Here is a 6,000-nt window from a genome sequence, read left to right as displayed (position 1 = left end):
TGTGCATTGAGGATCGCTTCCTTGAGAAGCAACCACTCTTCTTGAACTCCCATCTCCCTGGGGTCATGGTCCCTGAGGGCCTGACTGACTAGCCTCTTGTGCTGACCCGTATACTGTGTGGAGCCCAAGCAGGCTTGAGCTGCTCCCAGGGCCAGCTCCCCATGCACCGACCCACACGCCGCTGAAGCTCAGGTGGGGTCCTGAGGATGGCCGTCTCTGGAACTCCTTTCTCCTTGCCATCCCTCACCATTTCTCTCCAGCCTGCCGAGCATGCTCCCCTTTTATACTCTTCTGGGGCTCCACCCTGGAAGTTCTCTGGATCTGGCAGGCACAGTTCTGATTCAGGTCCAGCTGCTCCTTGACTCCTCTCTTTGGAAAAGGGTGTAGTATTGCTTCTCTTTGCTGTCTCCAGATTGATGGATGAGCTCTACCAGTCAAGCTTGACACTCTACCCAAGCCCTGAAAAAGGTACACATCTGTTGATAATATGGAGCTTTTCAATCTCCCTCTCCCTGCTTCTTTATATTGTCTGCAGCAAACTGACAGGCGAGCAAGCCAGCAGGGGGCTAACAGTAATTATCACTTCATCAGCAAAATAATAGCCTCTCTCCATTAGTTCAAACTTTTCTTAAACAGCTTACTGGCTGACCTGTTGATTTGCTCCAAATTGCCCTAAGCGGTCTCTGTTTTGTCTTTCTGCCCCAATGAAATTGGAGACAGACACACAGAGACACTTCTCAGCATTAGCTAACATATTATGTGCCTAGAGATTGTGGGGTTGGGGCCCGTACTGTGGGAAATAGGAGGGAGGGGGGGATCCCTGCTTAAGCAGCAAGCAGTGAGGGGAGGTAGGGCAGGGGGAAGCCAGGCAGACCCTTCTGTGCTTGCAGTTTCTACTGGAGCTCCAGCCAGGGAGCAGAGGGGAGGAGCCAGCCTTGCTGTGGAGCAGAGTCCCACCCAGCCCAGAGAGCATGCCGGGATGCTGGTTATCTTAAACGAGGAAGAGGTCTGGGACAGAGATTACATAAAACAGTTTGACCCAAATCAGCTAAGTCTGATGCTACATTTATCCAGGTTTGTCTCAAACTGGTTTCAGCCATTTTCAAACTGGTTTATGTGTAATGAACTTCTGTTCTGTCACAGGTTTAAACCAGTTTCTGATCGCTTAAACTGGTTTATGTGTAATGTTTGTCCATAGCTTTAGGGTGTAGTTAAAATCAGTGTCGTGTTGCCGAAAAAATCTCACCCCTACCACTGATGCTCAGAACTGACTGGTAGATAAGAATGAAGGTCTGCAAAGTCAAAGTGAGTGTAAAATGCCTACCAAATCCGTATCGTACCATTTCACACCCACCCTGCATCCACTCAGCAGTGGTATGAATGATTATACATGATGCCATACAGCAGAAAACAAAGCCTTCAGTCTTGCACTATAGCAGTTCTGTATCATAAAACATATTTCCTTTAAATTAAACGGCATTTCTCTTTCTAAAAATCAGACTATGTTGCTTCCCTTGGACAAAATCTTGAAAACTTATATAGTCAAATGCTGTGTATTTACATCTCCTTTACAAAAAGCTCAATGGAAATACTGTTAGAGGTGGGTGTACAGACATTAAGAAAATCATGCTAATATGCTACACACAATTTTTAGAACGTAAGTCGGATTTTGTTAGACATAGCACCAGACTCTTCCTAATTTCTGATCTTTCTAGGGGGAAAAAGAAGCCTGATTCATTCAAAGAGCAAAAAAAGCATATTAAAAACGGGAAAAAATAGGTATGAAACAAAACACATTTTGTTGTCATAGCAACTCAAATGCTAAAAAGGATGCCAGAAAATAATTATTAAATAAGATGCTGCATGAGTTGTTATGGCAACTATACATTTGTACAAAAAAGACACTGTTTTTCCATACAATGCTGCATGAAAAATTATCTTCGTTACATTATTTTTAAAATGACATACATACCAGAAAAGGAACTGGTATACTCAGTACAAAATGAAGCAAGCCCCTGTTATCCAACCAGCTATATTTATCTCAGGCTCCACCATTTTCTAAAGAGAACTCCTGCCACCAATCATGTCATACATCTCCACACAAGCAATTAAATCCCATTATTACAGCCAGCTCCTGTCAGAGACAATACCTATGAGGCTGTGTGCTTCCTCAACCCCCACTGACTTTAGCAGGATAAGAGGGTACTCAGCAACTTGTAGAATAAGGCCATTTGTCACCAAAACACAAAAGAAAAATGTTAGACACTGACTCTACTATATACAGAATGAAGAGTCTCAAATGTCACCAGAGGCTTCATTTTTCAATACAAAGGAGGATGTCTTGATATATTTATTTATGGGTTTGATTAATTGATTGATTGATTTAATCTGCTATGAAAAGGAAAAACTAAACAAAGTGGCAGACCTGTAGGGTAATTTTTATACACTCCACAAAGATAAGAATAAGGTGGGCATGGCAATGTTATGGTTCTGGCCTTAGCCCCTTGCTTCACTGCTAGCAGGTAGTAAAAGGAAGGAAGGAAAAAGCATCTCTTTGTTGTTTTTTTGTTTGGTTGGGGGTTTTTTTTGTAGTTGGTAGAAAGCTGGCCTATGATCCAAAAGTTTAACTAAATGAAGGCAGCAGGCTAGTAGGGCTGATTAATTTTTTTTACCCAAACTATTTTTAGGTACTACTGGACATACACTTTGCTGGAATCATTTGATCTCAGCAGTATTTCTGCCCAGAGCAGGTTGGGGGTTGGACTCGATGATCTTTCAATGTCCCTTCCAGCCCTGAATTTCTATGATTCTATGATTTTCCTTGAAAACTGAATTTTTTTGCCCAAAGGAAATTTATTGTGGAAGTTATCTGCTTTTTTGGGGAAGTTTTTGCTTTTCATTAGAAAAATATCACCCAATCTGAATTATTTTGGCCAAAAACTTGAAATATTTTGATGTCATATCTACCATGGTGCACCAGAGTTAGTACAGTTCTGTTTCATCGTGTTCGCGTTCTCCCTTATGCTCTGTGCTCTCAAGCCAGACTTCATTTCTTTTAAGGTTTGCAGAGAAGGAACTTTCCCAAGATACAGTTTCTCCTCATTAAGAGTGGAGGTCATAGGGGACCATGGGAAATGTAGTCTGACCTGGGAGTCCTAGCCCAGGGGTGGGCAAAATGCAGCTCGGGGGCCGGATGCGGTCAAGCAGGCCATTCTATCTGGCCTGCAGGGCCCCTAAAAAATTTAGAAAATTAATGTTTAGCTGCCCCGGCCTGCCTGTCATGCACCCCTCGATGGCTTGCCAAAATTCAGTAAGCAGCCCTCCACCCAAAATAATTGCCTGCCCCTGGTCTAGCCTATAGGAAAGAAGGGGAGTTTGAGGCACTGGAGCAGGCACCTGCTCATCTATTTCTGAAACAAAATATTTTGTTTTTTGATTTCTTGCTAAAATGTCAGGAATTTCTAGAAGAGGAAAGAAATCCTTTTCTGAACAGCAATGATTCCATCCTGATCACAGGGGCTTATGCTGACTAGAAGTGCAGCTTGCATTTCTGGATATGCTGAACCGGCATTTTGAAGATAGGGGCAGAGACCCCTAAAAATGGTCTTAAATGTCAACTTCCACTGAAAATAGCTGTGAAGAACAGCAGAGAGAGGTCAAGTGTCAAGGGCTGAAGGTTTGTCCCTGGGACAGGAGTGAGCCAGGATATTATCCAAACGAAAAATAATTTTAGACCCCCTACCAGTTCCAAGTTCATCACATCCCTTGTAATTGCATTTTATGTTTTTCCAGTACACGCAGAATACTGAGTTTTTAGTAGAAACTCTGAAAGCAGGAACATATAATTATTTCTTTGTCTACTTACTATTGTCTGAAGTGACTATTTTAGAGACATGATTGAGCTGATTGTATTGATTGGGGCTTGTGCTGACTGGAAAAAATGAATTTATAGAAAAAGCTAAATAATATGCTAAAACCTTTAAAAGAAAAGTAGGTTACAGAGATCATGTGTGAACATATCACAGCTGTGACAATTCTTATCTTTTAAAACTTCTCTTCCAGAAGAATTGAAGGAATGGAGGAATCAGTCAAGGGGCTGTGAAGAGATGTATCTGCACTTTACTTTCCTCTATCCTTTCTGTTTGTGCATTTCTTTTATATCCCTTATATAGCATGGCTCAGAGTGAGGGAGAAAGTACCATCTAGGTTTGCCTATTTGGTGAATACTTTTTGCTGGCCAACAAAACTTGACCTCTTATTTATTGATTCAAGTTTGATTGCTGTCCCCCAGCATCTAGCCTGCTTTGTGGCTTTCCCTACCCCTCCCTTTCTGGGAGGTGCACTAGCACTAGACCTGCACTCAGCTAGTCCAGCAGGCCCTGCCTCTGAGCAGTCCCAGGGCCAAGCAAGCACAGCCCCCCTCCCCAGTCCCACCTCCTGCCTCCAGCCACCTATCACTGGCAGGCAGGCAGCAGGGGGCAGTGAGGCATCTGTGTTCTTTGCATGAGCCCCAGGACCTGGGCACTTAAGTCTCTAGGCTTTGTCCCACACCCCCAACTCCCTGTCATAAAGTACCCCACAATGTATATACAGGTGCAACACCAACACCAGGAAAACCCCTATGCTTGGGCACAGTCCCATGGACCCCGACCCTGGCATCTGCACACCCAGCTGGGGTCCCCTGTAGCCCCACACTTGGGCACAGACCCTGACCCTGGCACTCACAAACCCAGTCAAGGGTACGCATGCCCCTACACTCAGGCACAACCCCACAGACTACAACCCTGGCACCTGCACACTACGTTTCAGAGACCAGAGCCAAGCACCCTGTGACTTGGACCACAGCATAACCCCCCTCCTAATCAGGAGCTGGTGCAGGCAGCTTCTCTCTGGTGGGTCAGGGTTGTGGGGGAGGGGGCACAGAACATCAAGACTGGGCCTTCACAGAGGCAACCTAGTGACCTCCATGACTCGGCCACTGCTGGGGGGGTGGGGGCACTGCTTGGTCACCAGGGCCATGTGTACCCAGGGTGCTGCAAGGCTTTTTTTGGCTCACAACTACAGGGTTCCAGAGCACTAGGGCTGGTGGGGGAGGGACTGAGAATCCAAGCCAAGGCAAGCAGATATATGTTCCTGGAAACTTCAGGGGCAGAGGAAGTGTGGCCAGCTGCCTCAGTGTTGCAGGTAGAGGATACTGGAAATTTCCAGGCTGGGACATGGGGCATTACTAGAATCATGGGGGTGTCTGCTGGAAGCCCCTGGAAAGTTCAAGGTTATGGGGATTGCCTGGCCAGTGGATCCCCAGTCACTTTGAAGCAGGGTCTGCACGCAGCTGCAGTGAGAGGAAGATCCACACCCTGGGACCTGAAACTATGTATACCCATTGTTTCTTCCATCCATCCATGCAACTGTTCTCCTCCTTGCAGCCTGACCCTCACCCACCTGTGGACACCAAGACCCCATGGGCACCACTGTAGATCATGGAAGAACCTGTCCTGTCCTATGCCAGTAGTCAAGCCTGGTCACACAACTAGAGCCATGGGGGAATGAGGGGTCTTGTTGCCATGTAGGGTGAGCAGGAGACCCAGGAACAGCTCTGCAAAGGACACTGCAACAGGGATGTGTTCAAGCGCTTTGCCCAACAGTTGCATGCACGAGTCCATGACAGGGACTTGGTGCTTGGTGTGTGGCTTGAACATAGAGGGTAGCCTGGGCAACAGTGACCATGAGCTCATCATGTTCACTGTCTGCTGCAATGTTGACAAATCAACTAGCAGGATTGAAGTCCTGGACTTCAAAAATGTTGACTTAAACAGGCTTGGGGCATTAGTAGGGGACACAATGTGGGACCAAGGACGGAAGGCGAATGGGATGCACAAAGAGTGGTTGTTCCTCAAGGATATGATCCTCAAAGCACAGAAGAAAACAATTCCCATGAAGAGGAAAGGTGGCAGAACCCTCCTGGCTCAATAGAGACATTGTGGTCCTCTTGAAAAAGAG

This window comes from Crocodylus porosus, unplaced genomic scaffold (genome assembly GCF_001723895.1).
Source record: "Crocodylus porosus isolate Cpor-Errol unplaced genomic scaffold, CroPor_comp1, whole genome shotgun sequence".
NCBI lineage: Eukaryota > Metazoa > Chordata > Crocodylia > Crocodylidae > Crocodylus > Crocodylus porosus.
Note: the sequence above shows the minus strand (reverse complement) of the source record.